The sequence below is a fragment of the Schistocerca serialis genome, chromosome 3 (assembly GCF_023864345.2).
Source record: "Schistocerca serialis cubense isolate TAMUIC-IGC-003099 chromosome 3, iqSchSeri2.2, whole genome shotgun sequence".
Taxonomy (NCBI): Eukaryota; Metazoa; Arthropoda; class Insecta; order Orthoptera; family Acrididae; genus Schistocerca; species Schistocerca serialis.
The window spans coordinates 760,426,641-760,450,699 of record NC_064640.1 but is presented as its reverse complement, the minus strand read 5'-3'; the positions used below and the strand labels follow the sequence as shown (position 1 = coordinate 760,450,699).

Sequence of the window (24,059 nt, the reverse complement as noted above, 5' to 3'; positions counted from 1 at the left end):
CACGCAATTGCTCAAGAAGCGTGGGTGGGATATCAAGTTGCGTCGTTATCTGCTCCAGATACTGCCCTGACCCACTACTTGCCGAGATATAAGAAGAAACTTACGTTGTCCCGTTCGAATTTTTTATTTAGTTTCTTGCTTTCGTATTTGTCTAATATCAGTATCTCGGTAGTTTTTCTAAATCCTGTTTGTTACCTGTATCAAGTCGGTGAAATGCCTCAAAACGTCGTATGTCTGCATATTGCTACTGCTGATTTTCTGTAGCTACTACATGTGAAAGCATATATATATTTTGAATACTTGGTCCAAAAAATATCGATCATAGAACGGAGTGCATCCTTCGCGCCAGTCACGACATTATTAGATGATTCATCATCAGCCACGTGGTATGCACTCCTGGCCAAAAGTCACGCACTGACTTAACGTAGCGCGCAGTCCGGAACCGCGCGACTGCTACGGTCGCAGGTTCGAATCCTGCCTCGGGCATGGATGTGTGTGATGTCCTTAGGTTAGTTAGGTTTAAATAGTTCTAAGTTCTAGGGGACTGATGACCACAGTAGTTAAGTCCCATAGTGCTCAGAGCCATTTGAACCATTTTGAACTTAACGTAGCGCGGACTTCATCTATTCGCATACCGCCCCGGAATGTTTTCTAATGCCATTTACTGACCGTCATTAGACCCTATTCTTGGACTTCTCGTGTCTTGGGATCCACCGGAGTACTACTTTGGGGCTTCGACCATGCACTGGCCTCGTTATTGGTCCTGCCCACATCCATTTAACCCATGCACTTAGATTTCAACGTATGTGTCGCACGACAGGTACCCAGAGAATCAGTGGGAATTTGCTGAATGTTATTGCTATCTATCAATGTCTCACCATTAAAGGCAAGCCTGCGGATGGTTTGCAGAATTCGTATACTTAAGACGTTGCAGCTGTAGGTTCTACTGTCTTCCAGTTTCATTCTTAACCGTCTGTTCCAATCCGTACAGTAGCACCGAAATACACCGCGCCTACAGACAGGCACGCAACGAAAAGACTTACAAAGCTGGCTGCTGTCGCACCTTCCAGATAGTTCGTTTAGTTCTCCAGACCCTCTGGCTACATTGTGTACATTAACTTTTATTGTGTCTTAGGTGCAACAGAAGTGTTTTTGCCCACTGGAAACTTCAGGTATACGTTTGTGAATGTTCAACCTCTTCAACAGGGGCAAGTACTGCCAAATAGCCGGCCGCTGTGACCGAGCGATTCTAGGCGCTTCTGCTGCTGCTGCGGTCGCAGGTTCGATTCCTGCCTTGGGCATGGCTGTGTGTGATGTCCTTAGGTTAGTTAGGTTTAAGTAGTTCTAAGTCAAGGGGACTGATGACCTCAGGTGTTAAGTCCCATAGTACTTAGAACCATTTGAACTGCCAAATATTGGGCACCACTATGAAATTACAGGGTGGCGCAGGGAAACGGGAAATTTCGAAATAACGTCATTTCCATGAATAAATCCATAAAACTAGTAATTTATTAACGAACGTGAATGTATTCAGTATGCCATTATTCAGTATGCCATTATTCAGTATGCCATTATTCAGTATGTCTTTACAATCAAAATGTCCAAAAGTGTCTCATTACTTTTTAAAGACGACATCGGAAAGATGTGCTCCCATTCGGCGTTCACACTCTAACAGCCTGTTATGAAAACTCTGAAATGCGCGGTGTAGCAAATCTTGGGGAATGGCAGTGATTTCGTTTTCAATGTTCTTCAGTTCATGGATTGTTGCAGGACGTGTGCGGTAAACGTTGCCTTTAAGATATCCTCACAGGAAGAAGTCGCACACACTAAGATCAGGGGATCTCGCTGACCATGCAATGTCACCGTTACGTGAAATAATGCTTCTTCCAAACAATTGACGAACTGCTGCCATCGATTGTCGAGAAGTGTGTGACGTGGCTCCGTCCTGCTGAAACCACATGTTTTCGACGTTAAGATTAAGCTCATACAGTCTCGGTGTGAAGAATGTTTGAAGCATTTCAACATATCGAGCAGATGTTACTGTCACTGCACTACCATCCTCACGTTCAAAAACTAAGGGCCGATAACACCATGACATGATACAGCACACTATATTGTGACCTTGGCGCTATGTAGTGGTCGCTGGTGAAACTCACAAGGATTGTCCTGTGCCCAATAACGAAAATTCTGTTTGTTCACGAATCCGTTTAGGTGGAAATGGGCTTCCTCTGATATCCATAAGTTACCAAGGAAATTCGCGTCCTCGTTGATTTTAGCCAATATCTGTCTACTAAACTCCATACGTGACGCTGGGTCTCGTTCATGTAAGTGCTGCTCAATCTGCAACTTATAGGGATGGAAATCTAATTCGTGCAGTATCCTTTGTAAGCTTCGTCGCTTAATCCCTAGCGAAGATGCATGCTGTCGAACGGAGCGGCGAGGACTTCTCTCGACTGCAGCTCTAGCAGCTGCAATGTTCTCTGGGGTACGTACCGTTGGAATGCCACCTGGAGGTTTCTTTTTCAAGGCAGATTCTGTTTCTTCAAAATTACGCACCCACGTTGTACTCGCATGCGCAGATGGGACACGTCCATGACGTCCAAGCTGGTAATGCTGTCGAAATGTTCTCTGCGCGGCAGTCGCACCATCATCATTTTTGTAAAACGCACTCACAGCTACTGCACGTTCCGCACCAGTCCAATTCTCCATGATTACTAAATGGCAATGTGTTCACATCAATTGTGCAAAGTTTCGAACATCTGCCGGCGCTACAGAGCTGCCAACTGTAACGTTCAAAAATTTCCCGTTCCCCTGCGCCACCCTGTATTAAGCCAGTAACAGTGCGCAGCAGCTCGTGATCACTACAATACACAGATGTAATTGTTTCGCTATATTCCACTGCACAATTGAATATTTTTATTTTGAATGGTAATTATTGACTGGTCATTTTAATATTTATTACAATAGAGAATATTTCTTAATTAGTTATTTTAGTCCATAAAATGAAGGAAACTGCACAAAGTATATTTTACAAAACTGGTACATACATTTGTATAAATCTTGAATCTAAAATCATTAAAAAAATTCCCCAAGAGCATTACCACACCAAGAAAAACTTTCCTTCCTCCAGAAAAAAAATTCAGGTCTGAAAGGATTAGAGTGGAACGTCTCGTCCCCAATGTCATTAGAGCCCAGCAATTTGTGTCAGTAAATTACATGCACGTACTGGCGTTCGACGAGTCACAAACGGGGCCCATAACCTGAATTAACAAGTGTGAGAGATGCTCTATCTATTAATGTGTGTATGTTTTCTGCATGTAGTTTAGTTTTTGGGCAGCCTTCTTTTGAAACCCTGGAGGTAACTGTACGTACCATCCTTCCTCGCATAGGAAAACGGAACGGCGGGGAACACTTGTTTCATATTCTCACATCTGACTACGATAATAATCAAAATAACCAGGACCCTCCAACCAGCATGGAATTTTAACTATCTACCTCACCAATCTGGTATAATTTGAACACTTTCTCTTTAATTAATCTTTTTTTTTTTTGCTTGTTTGTGCATGTACATTACATCTCCCGATTTCCGTTCTATTCGGATGATTCCTTCGTGGTGTGTCTTTTTCTTTGTTTTACAGTGTACAATAATAGTGAAGCTCAAACGACTGGAGACAGTAAAAAGGCACCGAAATAGATAAAAACGTGCCTGAATTCGAAATAGTTGTTACTGGACCAGAAGGAAACGGGTGGTGAATCAAAGGAAAAAAACAAAAAAACAAAAACACACACACACACGCACGCACGCACGCACGCACGCACGCACGCACGCACGCGACAAGTCATGGAATAGCGATATGCACATATACAGATACAAGTATCATCAGGAACACAAGGTATAAAAGAGCAATGGATTACGGAGCTGCCATTTGTACTCCAGTGATTCATATGAAAAGGTTTAGACGTGATTATGGCCACACGACGAGAATTCAGAGACTTTGAACGCGGAATGGTAGAGGGAGCTAAATGCATGGGACATTCCACTTCGGATTCGTTAAGTTGAACTAGATGGACCAGCCTATTCGACGTAAACACAGCCCACACCATTGTGGAGTGACCACGAATTTGCATTGTGCCTCGTTGATAAGTTGGGTCCATGGCTTCGTGGAGTCAGTCACACTAACCCTACCCATCGGGTATTTGCAATTGAAATCGGAACTCATCTGACAAGGCTACGGTTTTCCAGTCGTCTATAGTCCATGTGATATGGTCATAAGCGCAGAAGAGGCCCTAAGGCTATGTCGTGCAATCCTAGCTCATTAACGCTAAATTTTGCCCTAATGTCCTAATCGACATGTTTGTCTTACGTCCCTGTTTCACGCAGTGTTGTTTGTCTGTTAGCGATGGAAACTCTACGCAAACGCCACTGTTTCCGATTGTTAAGCGATGGCCGGCGGCTACAGCATCGTCCATGGTGAGTAGTGTCTAGAGTTTGGTATTCTCGGTACACTCTTGACAATGCGGATCTCTGAATACTGGAATCCCTAACGTTTTCTGAAATGCAATGTCATGCGTATAACTCCAACCATCATTCCGCGTTCAAAGTCTGAATTTCTATCGTGCGGCCATAAGCACGTCGGAAACCTTTTCACATGCATCACCTGAGTGCAAATGACAGCTCTTTCATACCTCGCGTACGTATCTCTCTCTGTGCATATCGCTATAGCTCGTATTTATTTCTCTACACAGTCACCCTGTCGACTAACATATTTCTCCCAACGAGAGACCGGTTTGTTGTTACTATCACTGTGAAATGGTTGATTGTGTTGACGGAGCCACAATCTTACCGCTTTTCACCACTTCGTCACTAAGTGCAGTATTGGAAGCTGGTGTGTTTTGGAAGCAGATGAAAATGGTTGCAGCTAAGGCGGGACTTTGTGGCCGAAAATCGAAGACAGTGAATCGAGTGCGTCGGAGTGTTGCAGATGTCTCAGCGCTCTTGTGTGATCTGGCATTGTCATTGTGAAGTAGAGGGTGCTCCATGCGTGAACGAACTCTTCGAATTCTGAACTCTGTCACAACAAGCTCTCTCTCATGCACCGACAGTAAGGTTACACGCAATCATGTTTCGCACTATAATTCGGAGCCCTCTGAAGGCAGGGTTTTGCAACTTGCATCAGTGAATCACGAAAGTCAAGCGAGTAACACGCATTACATGTTATACCGCAAGTGGTACTGATAACAAATTCCTAGAACAATATTTTTCAGCACAACGTCGAAGAAGCGACTTATTTTGATTAACTGCGTGCATTTCAGTTTAAGTATTTAAGTTCGTTGGTTGGTTGTGTATATTAGCCACAATTCCGCGTTTTAATATCTGTATAGTGTATAGTTCTGACATTTGTATGGCGACGATCGTTTGTTTTTGTATGAACAGGCTGTTACCTTTGCAGAAATAGTCAGTTATGCGGGAGCTTCCGTGTCTGCAGCAGCCCGCTAGAGGACAGCGTTTGATTTGCCAGTTGCGTGTTGTTTCAACGGTGACTAGGCAAAGTCCTCCATTCATGCAGCCATGTCTGGAGGCCATTGCGTGCTAGCGCTTTAAACATAGAGCAAATAGTATCGGGTAACTCAGTTGTTGAACAGTTCAAGGGAAACCGGTGTCTTATTTCAGACACTTACCCCTCTCATTCAATTACAGTTGATGGTGACTGCAATTTACCCTCCATATGTTGGCGAAAATACATGTTTAGTCGGTGGCAGGCGAAAACATAGGAATCGTACGAAATGCTTTCTCTAAAAATTTTGAACAGTAATTTAGGAACCCCCTCGAGGTGTAAATGGTTGTGAAGACATAGTTGACCTCTTAGCAGCAAATAATCCTGAACAAATAGGGAGCATCATGACGGATATAGCGATCAGTCACCACAAGATCGTTACAGCTTAAACTGATTGTAAATCACGCTCTCGAGACATACGTGCCATTGTAAATGGATAAGGGCGGAGACGGCTCTCCAATATATAAAAATCAAATTTGGAAAATGTTGAGGTAACACAGGTTGTTGTACGCTCGGCTCAAAAAAGGCGCAAATTTCGACAAGCAAAGATTAATTTGAATTCGTGTGTCCGTAAGAAGACAATGCGCGAACCATAACAACTTCCATCGTCACACTTTAGAGAAAGATCTTGCCAAGAATCCGAAAAATTCTGGCCATAGGTAAAACCAGAAAGGTGGGCGAAGGCTTTTATGGAGCCACTCGTCGATCGGTCTGCTGTGGCCACAGACAACAGAAGAAAAGCTGAAATTTTTAATTTCACGTTTAAGAAATCTACAAGCGGGAGGATCGTACAACATATCATTCATTGAGACCTAATCTGAATGTACTTCAACAAACAATGTGCCAGACACTTAAGAGTGAATTTCGAAGTATTCATGTAGATTAGATGTATGTGTAGACAGATTTATGCAAAGACAATACTTCCACTGAAGTCACCGCGTTTGATGTTTCCCTGGATGATACAAACGGCGGGACGTAGTTCTTAATGGGGTGTATGATAACCAGACTGTAATGCGTGTTCTACCACGTGCTCCCATGTTGGTAATGATGTTGCAAGGAGTTATTGTGGTAGGCGTACCATTACTACTCCAGCTTGGATGATAAGCAGTGCATATGAATGTGCTGTGATTTATCTGCCAACAAGCTTGATGGGAGTTGAGTTGGGGAAATGGACAGGCCAGACCTTTTGTTAAGAGCTCCATCATCCTCTCTGTAAGAAGCGATAGCGCATTGTCATCTACAAAAATGAGGCCAGGGCCGAAATCACCGCTGAAAAGACGCCTACAGGGAAGGAGTACAATGTGACAAAACCCTGTAACCATGAGCAGTGAGTGTATCGTGTTCAAAGATTTGGTGGTCAGATGCTCAACTTCATGCTTCCTTACAGTTACGCCTGTGCTGCCAAAATGGTCATGTTCGATAGTGTTTCTGGGTGCGTTACGTACGCCCATATGACGAGGGGTGGTAGCACGTAAAGCATCAACGGAAATTATCGAACAGGATCATTTTGGTACTGTAAGTGTTACGATGTGGGGAGGCACAATGTTTCATGGGCGTACAGACCTCCAGATCTTCGAATACAAAACACTCACTGGTCACCGTTATTGTTATGTGCGTCTTTTCAGATGTGTTTTCGGCCCCGACTTCATTTTTATCAGTGACAATGCGCGACGGCATCGAATAACTTAGGTGGAGGAGCTCGTGGAACGAGAAGGTATTCGGCGAATGGACTGACTTGCCTGTTCCCGACAAACCCCATCACGTGCGTGTAGGATTCTACATCTACATTTATACTCCGCAAGCCACCCAACGGTTTGTGGCGGAGGGCACTTCACGTGTCACTGTCATTACCTCCCTTTCCTGTTCCAGTCGCGTATGATTCGCGGGAAGAACGACTGCCGGAAAGCCTCCGTGCGCGCTCCAATCTCTCTAATTTTCACCTTCGTGATCTTCTCGGGAGGTATAAGTAGGGGGAAGCAATATATTCGATACCTCATCCAGAAACGCACCCTCTCGAAACCTGGACAGCAAGCTACACCGCGATGCAGAGCGCCTCTCTTGCAGAGTCTGCCACTTGAGTTTGTTAAACATCTCCGTAACGCTATCACGCTTACCAAATAACCCTGTGACGAAACGCGCCGCTCTTCTTTGGATCTTCTCTATCTCCTACGTCAACCCGACCTAGTACAGATCCCACACTGATGATCAATACTCAAGTATAGGTCGAACGAGTGTTTTTTAAGCCGCCACCTTTGATGATGGACTACATTTTCTAAGGAGTCTCCCAATGAATCTCAACCTGGTACCCGCCTTACCAACAATTAATTTTATATGATCATTCCACTTCAAATCTCTTCGCACGCATACTCCCAGATATGTTACAGAAGTAACTGCTACCAGTGTTTGTTCCGCTATAATATAATCATACAATAAAGGATCCTCCTTTCTATGTATTCGCAATACATTACATGTGTCTATGTTAAGGGTCAGTTGCCACTCCCTGCACCAAGTGCCTATCCGCTGCATATCTTCCTGCATTTCGCTGCAATTTTCTAATGCTGCAACTTCTCTGTATACTACAGCATCATACTACCGCATCATACTACAGCATCATTCCCTAGGGAGACGTATTGCAGAGCGTTTACATGCACTTGAGAGGTGGCATGAGCCCCCTCTCATATTTCTATCTTACGATTTTCCTCTCTAATTGCATGCAGTGAAAAGTCGCTATTCCTTCACACGCGGACTTCCCACGCAGCGTCTCTCGTCACCAGGGTGGTCCGGTGACAGGCGGGCACTGCTGATCTGGAAAGGGTTAAGCCGACGGGTGTGAGGAAGTCGAGTGAATGCTTTGCAGACGCCGACATTGTCAAAAGACACGCCCGGGGGGGTCTGAAGTAGCGGCTGGGCTAGAGGTTCCGTTACTTCGCAGAAACTTAGCGAAAACACTTTCTGGCCGGCTACCAGCGAGGCGTGGGAATGACTTGTGTACCCAGGCAGTTGTGGCGGGAAAATTCCCGCGCTTTCTGCAAAATAGTAACTGTGATTGGCTTGCTCAGGGCATAGCTCCATGACGTAGCAAAATCAGCGCAGAAATTGGCGCCAAGAATCTGCATTGGTGGAATGGTAGTGCTCCGGCAATAGAGTGGAATTTTCCGCCGGTTTTCGAGTTGCTGATTGGAACGTTTAACCACAACCACTGTCGTGGGGGCGGGAATGTTGTGTGTTCGGCCTGTACGGGTGCTCTAGGGAGTCGGCTCTCGCTTTTCCGTCTAGGACGTCGAAGCAACCAGCCATCGCCTCTGGTATGTCAAATCGTGTTCTTGCAGTTAAGAAGACAGATTGGTGAGGTATGTCCGCAGCACCGGCAGACAAGGATTTTCCTAGGTGATAATCAGAGCTCAGCAGAGCGCGCCCGTTCGTCTTTTTCTAAATTTGTTCTGTCTTGGGTAGCAGCAATTAATGTTGGGTTGGCTACGTGTTTTAAGATTTGAGTTGCAAGGAATTGGCTCCACATACCACTTCGTCATAATCCTCACAATCTAGTTTAGGGACAACTTCACATTCACAGCGTTTGTTTGAGTATCCAATTTGAGCCAATTTGATGTATTGTAAATGAGTCATGTGTTTTTGTTTATTATTTTGTGTTTAGTCTTAATAAATCATATTGTTATTTTGGACAGAACTTTCATTCTGTTAATCGGTAGAGCAACCCTATCATTCCTCACTATGTTAATGAAACCTTCGTTTATTTAACTTATTTATCAAATTAAATTATTGCAGGTGCCAAACTCTCTTCTACTCCACTGGCAGGGTTGATTAGAGTCAGTTCCTTGTGCAACAGCAAAAGTCGGAGTTAGAATAGGGCGGGCTTAGAGCATCATTTACATATGTAGATTCTAGAAGAATTTAGTGTTAAATACACTGCTAGCCCCGGCACCTCGCACACTAACGACCATCTTGCAGTTGTGAATCGCACTGGTGATCGAATGGAACATTGTACCGCAAGAACTTACCTAGCTTGTGGCCAACATGGAAGCACGTTACAGAGCGTGCATTGCCGCCCGTGGTGATCACACACACTATTAAGAACCACGCCCGTCGTTGGTAATGTCCAACGAACTATCATGAAGCGCGGTGACTTAAGTGGAATGGTAGGAATCGCTGGCGTAACATTTGTAAGTTGTCGTAGCTGTGTCGGGAAAGTGCCAGAGCTCCAAGCGCTGGTAGAAAGCACTGATGCTCAAATTGCTATAGGCACTGAAAACTGGCTGAAGGAAGAGACAAGTTCAGCTGAAATTTTTGCGAAGGCCTTCAGAAATGATAGGCTACATAAAGTTGGCGGTAGCGTTTTTGTTGCTGTTAGAAGTAGATTATTTTGTAGTGAAACAGATAGTTGCTGTGAGTTAGTGTGGGTACAGGCCATTCTTGGCAACCGGAATAAAATAGTAATTGATTCGTTTTACCAGCCTCCCAACTCAGATTGTTCGAAGAAAACTAATTTGAAACACGTACCCGACTCCTACAATTGTAGTTGGTAGCGACTTATATTTACCCTAGATATTATGGTGAAAATACATGTTTAATCCAGAGATACGCATAAAAAATCATCCAAACTTGTCCTAAAAGTGTTATCTGAAAATTATTTCGAGCAGTTCGTTCGTGAGTCCACTAACAGTAATCGAGTGTGAAAACACACTTTACCTCTTAGTAACAAATAATCCTGAGCTAATAACGAGCAATAAAACGGATACAGCGATTAGTGAACAGTGTTGTCGTAGCGCGATTGAATATTGTAGCCCCCAAACCCTCCAAAAATACACGAAAAGTATACCTGCGAGGGTAATCCCAAAAGTAAGGTCTCCTATTTTTTTTTTATAAGTACATAGACCTGTTTATTTCTACAATGGTTTACATCAGTTTACAGCTTGAACATTTAGCTATTTTTCAACATAATCACCACTTCTGTCGATGCATTTTTGCAGACGCTGTGGCAGTTTTTGTGTGCCCATGTCATATAAGCTTGCCGCCATGCTGTTCAGAAAGTTATGAACCTCTTCTTTCACCTCGTCGTCGGAGATGAATCGCTTTCTGGCCAAATGTTCTTTTAACCTAGGGAACAGGGCGCAAAGTGAGGACTATAGTGTGGGTGGGTGATTATGTTCCACAAACTGATGAAGGAATACAACGGTTTGCCGAGCGATGTGTACGCTCTTGCTCAACCTTCCTCTTCTCCGGTTCTGAATTGCCCGTTTGAGTTTTTTCAGAGTCTCACAATATGTCAGCTTTGTGGTCCCAGTGAATCAGCTCCGCGATAGCAATGGAAACACTGTCGACGGTACTGTTACTGAAGAAGAGTTACTAAACCAGCATTCCGAAGTTCATTCACCAAAGACAAAGAAGAAAATATTCCAAAACTCGAATCAAGAACAGCTGCCAAGGTCAGTAACTTAAAAATATATATCCTTGGAGTGGTGAAGAAACTTTAATCAATAAAATGCCTGATTTCCTATCGGAGGGGTGAGAGTTCGTAGCAACTGACGGAAAGTCACTGAGTGAAACAGAAGTGATTTCTGGCGCTCCTAAAGGTAGTTTATAGGACCTACGTTCTTCCTTATTTATGTAAGCGATGTCTGAGACAATCTGAGCACCCGTATTAGACTGTTTGCAAATTATGCTGTCGTTCGTAGTCTAGTAAAACGATCAGAAGATCAGAATCAATTGCAAAACGATTTACATAAGATATTCGTATGATGCGAAAATTAGCAATTGATCCTAAATAGTGAAAAGCGTGAGGTCATCCACATCAGTGCTAAAAGAAAACTTCGGCGACACGATAAATTAATCTCATCTAAATGCCCTAATTTCAACAAAATACCTGGGAATTACATTTACGAACAACTTAAGTTGGAAAGAATACATAGAACACGTTGTGGGGAAGGCGAACCAAAAACTGCGTTTTACTGGCAGAACTCTTAGAAGTCGCAACAGAGCTACGAAGGAGACTGCTTACGCCACATTTGTCCGTCCTCTTTGGAGTACTGCTGCGCTGTGTGGGATCCTTACCGGATAGGATTAACTGAGTACATCGAGAAAATTCGAAGTTCAGCGCGTTTTGTGCTATCTAGAAACAGGGGAGTGTGCGTCACGGACTTTATATAAGACATGGGGTGGACATTGTTAACAAAAGCGTTTCTCGTTGTGGAGAAATCTTCTCACGAAATTTCAATCTCCAAGTTTCTTCTCCGAATACGAAAATATTTTGTTGACGCCGACCTACGTAGGGGGGAACGATCATCGAAACAAAATATGGAAAATCGGAGCTCGCATGAAAGGTACAGGTGTTCGTTTTTACCGAGAGCTGTGGAATGATTAAGGATTTTAGTGGACGTGTCCCGATGAACTCTCCACCACGCATTTGAGTGATTTGCCGAGTAGCCATGTAGATGCACTTCTTTCAGGTACCAACTCTACTATATTTAAGTTCCTTCTATGTATGGTCGAAGCTTCATCGAAGCTATATTACTTGGCAGTGACATCATGCGAAAGTTTCTTTCGTCCTTAAGTTGTGCACAAAAGTGTAGCAAAACGCCGGCAGTTTCGGGTTAAGTTTGGCCTTCGACAGTTTGTGATTTTGAGCCGTGACCTCGAGTAGAAACAATCCCAAACTGTGAAATATCCAGTGCCTAGCATCTCTCAATTTATGACTGTCTTCCTGGATCAAAGATAGTGACTTCTGCAACCATCGAGGTAAGGGTAGCCATGAGGACCAGCAGCAGCCGTATCTGCTTGTGCACAGCATTAGTGTTGTGTGTGAATACCACGTGTTGATTAGTGCTTAAAAAGTATGAAGTGCATTCTTTGTTTTTGCTTTCAAGTTTGTGTGACCTGCATTTCGAATGAACAACAGTTTTCCTCTTTTCGGTAGCTTTACTCATTTTGTTGTAAGATTTTGAATATTTTGTTATCTACAGTGTGGAGTGAAAACTTTGTAGAGAAGATTTTAGTGTTGATTTCTCTTTTTCTCTCTTATGTTTGTGTGCATCGCCGCTTTGGATGTGTCACAGTCGGATAATTGTCGCAATCCATCTGTTCTTCCATAACTGCGCCCAGACTTCTTTGTGTAGTACACACTTTCCTGATTTTATACGGTTTTTACGCAGTAAATAGATAGGGACTGAGCATGTGTGCCAAGACAAGGAAATTTTTGCGGCTGTCTGGAAATAAGAAGCTGCGTTGTTCACTGACTTGCTTCCGGCTGCTGTTCTAACACCAAAACCTCCAGATGTCAGACCCTCAGATCGGTACCAGACGTTTTATGTCGATAGAGTATAAACCAAAACATTGATATAGTTAGAGCTATGTGCTGTCGTCCAGCGAAACCTGCATGAACGGTAATGAAAAGTAACGCCGCAGTTTCTGAGCGTAGGAAAATTTTACCCCTCAGTGACAGTTTCGTAAATCTATCATGGGCGATTTGGTAGAGCTTGCAATCATCGTACTTAAGGCTACCCATTCAAATTCCTCTGCTGACAACTTTAACTGTCTACGCCTGAAACACGTGGTGTAAGGAAGCAGCCTACTCACGTCGTAATAAATTCACATCAGTCTTTCCATTGTGTGCCAGCCAGTCTGCTGTAACTACCTCTGATGTCATAAATGTTGCGCAATACTTTAAAAATCAAGCAAATAACCTGAAACGGTTCTAGTATGTCAGGAGTAATACTAAATTAATATGTGTTGAATATCAGTTCGATAACTTTAACCATTTTCGAAATTTGGACGTTTTTCTGTAAAAATCATTGGCGCAACAGAAAAGAGCTAGAGACTTAAAAATTTATATTTAGATTCCTTTTTCATAATAATTTAATAGAAACAGTACTTTGGATCTCGCAAATTAAGATTTTAGTTGAAATTCTTGATTTTCTGGTTTTTGTCTTAAAAATTAAGGAAGCAAGATAGATTAAGTAGGCTAATAAATAAGGCTAGGATGTTTATATTTAAGTAGAATGGAGATCCGCTATAACCATAAAGATGGGAGAAGTTTCATTTGAATAACTATAAAACTATAGCGATAGCGTATCTCCAAAGGGCAAGTTCAGAGCTCGTCCACTGCGTGCAGTGTAATTAAATTAATTCTCTCGCCCAAAATATTTAACTTAGCACTTCAAACTTTTATTATGATTACTTACCTGTGTGCTGAATGCACATTTAAATTGAGAGCTTCAGCGGCCATCAGCAAAAGAAGCTATGATTTATTCAATAATTTAATGTGGTGCATTACTAGCCCAGCGGCTAGTCGGGAGAGCCGATTTGATCAGGCGTTCCCCTAGCCGTCCGCACCGTGGCTTTATATATAAGAACGCTGCGCGAGAGAGTAAGGCCCCAGTTCTCTCCAGACGCTGAATAGCACACCATCTGTGTCGGGAGTCGCGTCGCGTCGGTATCATTGCTATAAACAGCCTCGGATGCCGTATTAAGTTACTCGAGATATGCGTAACCATGAAATCATTTTCGAGTGAAGTGTTAATTCTGGGATGACTTTAATTATCCATCTTCAGTTTGCGTATGTCGTATTTTCACGTGCCGCCGCGGGACAGACATTCTAACATTATTTAGCGTGGCGCTTGATGAACATTATCAAATTATGGCGAGCATTCATTTAAATATTTAATTTGGACAGTTATAGTGGCATCAGCGCATTAGACTCTGAACTGCTCTGTTTGTTAGATTGTGTGGATTCTTTTTTTTTCATCTGTGACTTTCAGAATACAGAGAAAGTTTTTTTTTTTCACGATCGTTTTTGATTATAAATCCCAGACAATCTCCTAATTCCTCAGAGCTATAAGCTGCAGCTATAAGTGTATTTCTCAGATGAAGTGGGCACTAGGAATTCTAATTACAGGCTTCACGTTTTGCTAATCACTTTCTGGTTGCCAATATTGTAGTTAGAGAGCCAGTGTTGAGAACGGCAAACAACAGCATAAATGATAGGAATTGGTTTTACATTCTACAAACCAAACATTTTTATATAACAACAATATTCCTACCAGCCGCCCCACATATGGTACATCGGCCGGGAAGTGTTTCTACATTCTACAAAATTTTATAACACGCCATATATTTTCTAACAGCCGCCCCACAGTAGGAAAACATTTTCCAGACATGTAGAAGGACTTTTCGGAGTTTGTAGTAATGTTCTTTTGGCAATTGCGTTTACTTCGTTAGTTGAACATTATGTACTTATTGATTTTATTAATTTGTTTACTACCACTGATTTTATTATTATTACTTCTGCACGTGTGCTGCAGTTTCATTACTTTTCCTCTTCTGAGTGTGTATTATGTGGAACTACAAATGTTCTCTATAGGTTTACTACTTTCAAAGAAATGAAGCGGGAACAGATTGCCAAGAGAAAATTGTTGCAAACTCCAAATATCCCTTTATGATAAACATGTCACAACACTTTCACGTATAATACAGTAAAAAATCTGTCACTTATGTTTGAAACGAGGAACCTTTACACGAAGATCCAACACTATGAAGTTCCCCGCAGAAGCGCCATTTATTACTTAGTTATGCTTTTCGTGTCCACCGTAAATTTGGTGATACTGTACTTTTAATTAGCGTTTAAGCCCATTCTGCTTGACAGCAGATAGCACGAACTGAATCGGAGTTTTGGTTGATACTCTATCGACATACAACGTTTGGTACAGATCTGAGTGTGACATCTGAAGGTTTGGAAGTAAGCTGCAGAAACGTGGGGCACACTATTGGCGAAAAACTACGACACCATTGGTACCGTTGGAATTTGCTCTCAACCATGTTAGTATGTCTTCCGATGCGCAGTTTGTCCTCACTAGACGGTGAGTAGCGGCTAATCATAGATTAGAATATATCTGGGCAAGGGGGGCGAAGGCATGAACTGCCTGCACGACTGTCCCCTTAAAGGTCAACAACAGTTACGACGTGGTATCTAGTACTGAGCACACATCAGCCAAAGAGGCTTCCCCTGTTGGGCCAGTGACTGGTGTTCTTACCAAATCCAGACACAGGGGGAGGGGGATGTGAGTACTCTTATTGTGGGGGAGGCTCCTCTGACTGCCACTGAATGCAATTGGTTGCACACAGCTGCAAATTGAAGCTCATGTTCTACGAATGGTGCTTGGATTCTGAGGCCACCCTTGTTTTCCTTAGGCGTTTGGTTAGATTGGTGGAAACAGCTAGCATTGCACGCATTGTGCAAGTACAATTAACTGCTTGCAGCGTCGTACCCAGAATCGATCGCGATCCTCTGAGGTGGAGCGTACTGGAAGTATTAAACCAGAGGCTCCGTGGAATTTGCGAGCATCTGCGACGCCCAACACTGGTGCTGTTCTTATAGATTCCGAATGTGAAATAATCTGGTCGATGGTAGTACGAAAGGTGGGTCAAACAAGGTAATCGTATGCTTTGGTGGGCTACCTTTATCAGAAACTTTACTGACGCAGCAATTTATACAGAACTTGCAGTATATAAGGGGGAAGTTTATCGTTCTATTGTAATACAGGAATAGCTACATTTGATAGCTGTAGAATGTGACAATCATGCTATAAAAACCGTTTCCAGAGACAGGAATTCGTCAGGTTTTTAGAAAACCTTGTATGAAGATTGCTTTGAGCCATTACTTAGATTATTGACTCCTGAGGACACGTGTAATCTCTTAACAACAAGCCGACACGAACTTTTATAATCAGTTAATGAAAAGGAGAGAGTGATTGTGAGACTGCAAGAGTGTCAGTAAGAGGGGAGAAAAAGAGCTGGAGCATTTTATTAGTGCAGGTCGCCTACATCAAGGGCAAAATGATTGTTCTCTTTTGATTGACAGGTCATTAATGTGTGTTCTGCTAAAAGGAGCCTTCCTTTTCATTGACAGGTCCTTAACCCATTGTTCCTTTCGTCCCCCCACCCCTCCCAACCCCTCAGGAAACCTCTGAACCCCATCGTCCTTGCCACAGGTACACTTTCAGGTCTCAGTTTCTGGAATAGCCCCTCTCGCTCCCATAAATTTGATTGACTAAACAGATCAGTTAATTAACCCCTCCCAAAAACGGTGGGAAGTTGAAGTTTCGGCAAAAAGGTCATTTGGGCTACCTCCACTAACCGAAGTCATCTGACCACCACCTCTTCCTTGGAATTGGTGGGGAAAGGACTCAGCCTGTGATTGATAGGATGGATGCAAATCTGTTTTGCACACAGTCTTTAATTAAACAATTTGAGGCAGTAGCTCCTTCCACTGTGTTTACCATAAGGTCTGCAGGCCAACTGACCTAGTACACAGTACTGCCATCAGAGGGCACATTCATCCCATGGCGGTCTGGGGGAAAAATGGCGGGAAAATGTTTCAGCCTGTGCCAGGATGCTGGATAGGAAGGAGTGTACTTTATTTTGGAACAATTTATTTATGGATAAATCTCTCATACTTTGTTACACTGATACAAAACACACACTGGCGTGGAAACTACTCGTAAATCACCGAAATAATGCAGCACACTGATGGGCTGACACACAAACTACTCCTAAATTTTCAAAATAATGCTTGTAAAAGGCTCTGAAAACACGCTAATCGTCAACTGTGGAAATCATGAATTGCACAGCCTACACACCTGTTCACAAAATAATGCAACAGACACGAAAACAGCCCGTAAATTGTCAAAATATAATGCATGTGTAACACTATACAAACACGCTCACAACACAAACAGCCCAAAATAATGCAGTGCACGAACACTCATTGCAAATAAACGCTTTCGAACTATCGCCAACCGCAACATTCAGCGAACTTTTCCAATGTGGGCACACATCACTGCTGCCGCTATCCACCGCTGGATAGATGAACGCATGGGGGTGCGACCCATTGCTCTGACACCACTGCTGACAGCAGCCAGCAGGTGAAAGTTGCGTCTACAGTTAAAGTTCGAGTGTTATACTGACGGCTCTTGTTTACATTGACACGTGACAAGTCAACCTCTGGACACACACATGTTCACCGTTGCTGGCACAGTGCCTCTATACCTGTGGTCGAGTGAAAACCTAATTGCCGAGCAACTCACCTTCGCAGATACAGCACAAATCTGTTCCAATGCTTCTCAGCAATAGCACAGGCTGCATTGTTCCTGGTGATTCTAAGGGGACATGCAAGTTGCGTCTAGCCATGCACGCATTTGCCAGCCAAGCGTGGCTGACATCACTGCGAAATGTTCAAGTAGCTACTCACCACCACAAGCTCATCTGAAAGGTTCACAACGTTATCCTGATGTCACATGGCTACGTAAATACGAGTCAAGTTGACCTCTCGGAAATTTTCTAGTGTCCCAGAAATAGTTACTTGTCGCTTTTGTAGGAGCTTTTGTAATGTCTCAGCTCGTCTGCAGGGTAAGGCTTGACCTAACAGAATCTCTTTACAAAAATAGCCCAGAATAAAACCAAATGCATCCCTCCTTATGGTCTTAATGTGACACCCCATCCATCACATGATACCCCTCCTGCTTTCAACAAACATTTCCGAAATGCAAAAGTTCTCACCATTATGTATAGGCTCCTATATCCTAACACAAAGGAGGTCTCTTGAATGAACTGAGCATTATCATTGGCTCTTACTGAATTTACCTGCCAAATTACTAATGCCACTGGTGTGTAAGCACTGTCTGCCTTTTTTATTTCTGCAGACAAGACTTTCAGTGGCAAAACACTATTTTGTACAGATCGCAATATTGCACTGACAAACCCTGTAAAAGTAACCTACAGATCGTCAAATACGGAAAGAATTGCAAAGCTCTGTCACTGAGGATGGAAGCTTTAATATTAGAGTGTGGAACTGATCCGTAACCCGACAATGTATCACTGTGTACCATGTCGCTGTAGTTAACATACAATTCATATATTACACCAATACAAAATCACCCCTTTTGCATCATTCATATAGCTATCGGCCACCTCCAGATTCTGATTACATGAACATATGTAATTTCACATGTTTTGTCACAATATACCCTTTTCACGGACCTTTCTTTATCAAACGCATGCCAGTAAGGCGGTAAATGTGCTGAAGCAGTCAATCGGACAATTTACATGGGAGGGAAAAATGGTCGAGCGCAAACACACTTCCATATTCAATCTTCTCAGATTTCCACATGACTATGAAGGCTATCCAACGCATACTAAGTGTTCACTATTTGGTCATCTAGAGGACGACATTGTCAGCTACATTCCCACATCCCAACAGGCCTCTTCTTTTGGACACCTGCTACGTGAATGATTCTTGCCACACGTCCCTGGCACAGTCAAAATCATCCTAGGAAACCAGTCAATATATTATCAGTGTACTTAGAATTAAATGTTACGATCGTGGTCTCAGTTGGAAGACATTCGACAAAGAGCGAAGTATTGGAAATACACCCTGCTGGAAATAGAAATATCTGTACCATTCTTATTACTCGACATACTTTCCCCTTTGCTATCACAGTATTCTACATCAAATCCATAACTTCCTTACGACTGGACATAGTCTTTTACTACACACACACACACACACACACACACACACACACACACACACACACACACACACACACACACACACACACACAGTGTTACAAAAAGGTACAGCCAAACTTTCAGGAAACATTCCTCACACACAAAGAAAGAAAATATGTTATGTGGACATGTGGCCAGAAACGCTTACGTTCCATGTTAGAGCTCATTTTATTACTTCTCTTCAAATCACATTAATCATGGAATGGAAATACACAGCAACAGAACGTACCAGCGTGATTTCCAACACTTTGTCATAGGAAATGTTCAAAATGTCCTCCGTTAGCGAGGATACATGCATCCACCCTCCGTCGCATGGAATCCCTGATGCGCTGATGCAGCCCTGGAGAATGGCGTATTGTATCACAGCCGTCCACACTACGAGCACGAAGAGTCTACATTTGGTACCGGAGTTGCGTAGACAAGAGCTTTCAAATGTCCGCATAAATGAAAGTCAAGAGGGTTGAGGTCAGGAGAGCGTGGAGGCCATGGAATTGGTCCGCCTCCACCAATCCATCAGTCACCGAATCTGTTGTTGAGAAGCGTACGAACACTTCGACTGAAATGTGCTGGAGCTCTATCGCGCATGAACCACATGTGTCGTACTTGTAAAAGCACATGTTCTAGCAGCACAGGTAGAGCATCCCGTATGAAATCATGATAACGTGTTCCATTGAGCGTAGGTGGAGGAACATGGGGGCCCAGTCAAGACATCACCAACAATGCCTGCCCAAACGTTCACAGAAAATCTGTGTTGATGACGTGATTGCACAATAGTGTGCGGATTCTCGTCAGTCCACACATGTTGATTGTGAAAATTTACAATTTGATCACATTGGAATGAAGCCTCATCCGTAAAGAGAACATTTGCACTGAAATGACGATTGACACATCGTTGGATGAACCATTCGCAGAAGTGTACCCGTGGAGGCCAATCAGCTGCTGATAGTGCCTGCACACGCTGTACATGGTACGGAAACAACTGGTTCTCCCGTAGCACTCTCCATACAGTGACGTGGTCAACGTTACCTTGTACAGCAGCAACTTTTCTGACGCTGACATTAGGGTTATCGTCAACTGCACGAAGAATTGCCTCGTCCATTGCAGGTGTCCTCGTCGTTCTAGGTCTTTCCCAGTCGCAAGTCACAGGCTGGAATGTTCCGTGCTCCCTAAGACGCCGATCAATTGCTTCGAACGTCTTCCTGTCGGGACACCTTCGTTCTGGAAATCTGTCTCGATACAAGCGTACCGCGCCACGGCTATTGCCCCGTGCTAATCCATACATCAAATGGGCATCTGCCAACTCCGCATTTGTAAACATTGCACTGACTGCAAAACCACGTTCGTGATGAACACTAACCTGTTCATGCTACTTACTGATGTGCTTGATGCTAGTACTGTAGAGCAATGAGTCGCATGTCAACAAGCACCGAAGTCAACATTACCTTCCTTCAATTGGGGCAACTGGAGTTTATAAGCCTGATGCTGAAGACAAACCTATCACGCACCCCCCTACTAGGGAGTACAATACTCTGCCAATAACTGATTGCTGGTGATATGAAATAATACTGAGAGAAAAATCAGCGATGGGTGGACATGTTTCCAAGGTTTTCCTGCGAATGTTACCACTGTGTTCTAGAGATGCGTAATCTTCTTACAAACCGTTGTACGTTAAAAAAAACAATGATATTACTATCACGATCGGTATTGGTTCTACAGGTGCACACAAGTATTCTTGTTGAAAGCTATATCGGCTTTATAAATCTACTTCTGGCATTACCTCCGAATGAATTGGTTCTTCCAGGCAAATACTGTACACTGAATATAGACTGATCACTGGAGTGTATATTATCAGACCCGCAGTGCAGTTACATATAGCCCACGATGCAACCTAGGGATAAAATCACAGTATTTAGAAAGTTATTTGGCTAAGGAACATGGTATGAAACCAGTATTTGCAACTTCCTCATGCCGCTGGTAGATATTTCTGAAGTATTTGTAATTTATTGTCTCGATGCCATGTCAGAACTTCTGCGATATATCCAATGGGTTATAGGCGAAGGTTGATTGAGAAGGATCACAAACTGTAGATTGTGATGATTGAGGCCGTAAGAAATGTACACACGCTTTTCAGATCCCTGGTGTTACACTCTCCAGTAGAATGCTGTCTGGTATTTGGAATCTAGTCATTTCATTCAACGACATACCTGCGTTGGATACCACGGAAAGTCTTCTAATGATTACTGTCACTCATGAATCATTTCTGGCACACTCATATCTTGAAATGAGTCATCTTTTTCGAACGTATCAGCTACAGTAAAATTTTAGATAGTCCTTATGCATCTTCCAACTGCCGCCTCAAACTGCACAGCCACCCTGCAGCTTTGCACATGTGATTGCTCCACTAATGAGCCGAAGTCAGATCTGTATCCACCACCACCTGCAACCCATGTAGAAACAGGCTAAGCTGTGTTAGTGCTATAGGACTTTTGGCCATTCTGTGGAAATGGGGACATGTTGTCATAGCTCCGCCAACAGTATGCGATGTGTAAGGTTAGTGCCAAACGAACCACACTCCTGCAAAGTTATAGACTGAAAGGCCCCCCCTCAAACGGTCTTTGGCTGACCCGACCTTCAGCCCAGTCACCGATATAATCTGCAGCTGACTAGACGCTGAGTTAACATCTATATAGCAAACACATGGAGTATTTCTAAAGTATCAAACACATCCGTTGCAGTTGTACACTCTGATATAAGGAATCTGTCTTGTGGACAATGTTGGATATTAGGTGAGAGGATTTTTCTTTTTGTTTATAGAGAGAGAAGTATAGTCCACTTAATGTATATTTATTAATTCAGATAGGAAAATTACATCTTTATGTTCTTCTGGCAGGCACATGCATGGGTCGTCAGAAGTTTTCAGTGCACTGTGTGTTCAGACACAGGTGTACTCTGACTACCATTAAAGTCTGATGTCAGTTCTGCCACAGTTTGCCACTTGTCCTGATTTACCAGTCTGCCCAGCATACGACGTCCGACATATGTAATGATGGTACCACCTTGTTGATAGTGGCGACGCCAGGCTATCTGGCTCCTGAAACAAAAATGGATAAATAAAAATATAATCTTCGTTATATGCATCACATACACACAGCGTCAGTTATGCACAGAAATCCGCCACGAATTTTCTGTGTATTAGCAGATCCTGTCAGATCCCAGGCCACTTTCAGTCAGACAATATTGCTTTTATCATTAACCTCGTACTGCAGGGATCACTAAACAGTACCGCATGTATGCAGTATATTCAGGAATGAAGTACCGTCGCCATAAATGAAAAAACGAGAATGTTGTATAATTTGACTTATTAGACGACTAGCAATTCAGGCCGTGTGGAAAATCTGTAAGCGGGTTTAAGGATTCCATTCAGCTCATTGTTGACCAGTCCATTGCAGCAGTTGAAGATAGCAAAACCAAAGCGTAAGTTTTAAATTTCATCTTTAAGACCGTTCTCGCCTGAAGAACCATACAAACATGCTATTTCTTGACCTTTGGACAGACTCTCTGTATGGACGACATGTAAATAAGTATACCTGACAGAAGCAACTTAAAGATTTGAAAAACAAACAAATCATCTGGTTCGGATGGCATCCCAGTTCGATGTTTACTAGGAGTACCCCAAGGCATTGGTCCGTTACCCAGTCTGCATTTATCATGAATCTCCCCTTGTACGTATTCTGTTAGAATAACACATTTTCTTGAGGCTAAGCAGTTTATGTTCATGAATCAGCATGGTTTTAGAAAGCATCGTTCGTGCTAAACTCGGCATGCCTTTATTTCACATGATATCTAGAGAACTATGAATGTAGGATAAAAGATTCCATATTTCTAGGTTTCCTGAAGGCATATAACACGATGTCCCATCACAGCCTGTAACGAAAGCACGAGCATATGGAATAGGCTCAGAGATATGAGAGAGGTTATATCCAATATGTTGTCAGAGACAAGGGTATCGTCAGTAGGGCAATGGAATCCCTGCTGTTCTCTCTATACATAAATGATTTGTCGGACAGCAGTCTGCCGACGATGCTGCGGTGTAGGATAAGACTTGGCCAAAATTTCCAGTTGGTGTGACGAATGGCTGCTGGCCTTAAATGCGGAAAAATTCAAGTTTATGCTGATGAATAGGAAGAACAAAGTTTTAACGTTCTGTTACAGTATTACTATAGCCCTGCTTACTTCACTGGTGTCTTTGGTCCGTACCAGGTCAGATTGACAGAAGCCATCTAAGCAATTCAGCGGATGACTGCTAGATTTGTTACCTTTAAGTAAGTGCCACGGAGATGCTTTCGGAACTCAAACTGAAGTCCTTGGAGGAAGTTGTTCTTTTACAGGAACACTACACAGGAAATTTAGAGAACGGCATTTGAAGTTAACTACCAAACTATTCTACAGCTGCCAACATACATTGCGCGTAAGGACAACACCAGATACGGAAAGTTAGGTCTCATATGGAAGCGTACAGATAGTCGTTCTACCATCATTATTTTAGATTAATTGTACATGGAGTCCACTGAACTTTAGGAATTCGAAACATGCATTGTCAAACGTATACAAAGGAAAAAAACTGTCATAACACCTCTATAATGCATTAAAAACACGCACACGTGAAAAGCAGGAAACTCACCCGTCTCAAACTTAATATCGACTCCAGCACCGATCAGGTGCTATGATTGAAATGACTTATGGAAGTCAACTGTATGCGAAATGGAAACCTAGGATAGCTTAATGGGCTAAACTGAAAGACGAAGACCTAACTATAGATAATTTTGGTGTTCACTAGGTAATAGGAATAATTTTGATGTTAATAACAACAGTGTAATACCCTTACCATCGGCCGCCACATCACATCCCCATCCCCTCAGTCCCCCACTG

At 42.9% G+C, this 24,059-nt stretch overlaps 1 long non-coding RNA gene across 2 annotated transcripts in view; it reads right to left on the bottom strand.

Annotated features, from left to right (window-relative positions):
- Positions 1-21,955: 21,955 nt before the first annotated feature.
- Positions 21,956-24,059, bottom strand: part of LOC126469577 (uncharacterized) — a 305,340-nt gene continuing 303,236 nt past the window's right edge. For both annotated transcript variants that reach the window (XR_007586022.1, XR_007586023.1), the window contains exon 5: positions 21,956-22,221. This is a non-coding gene — a long non-coding RNA (uncharacterized LOC126469577). The remainder of the gene's footprint in view (positions 22,222-24,059) is intronic.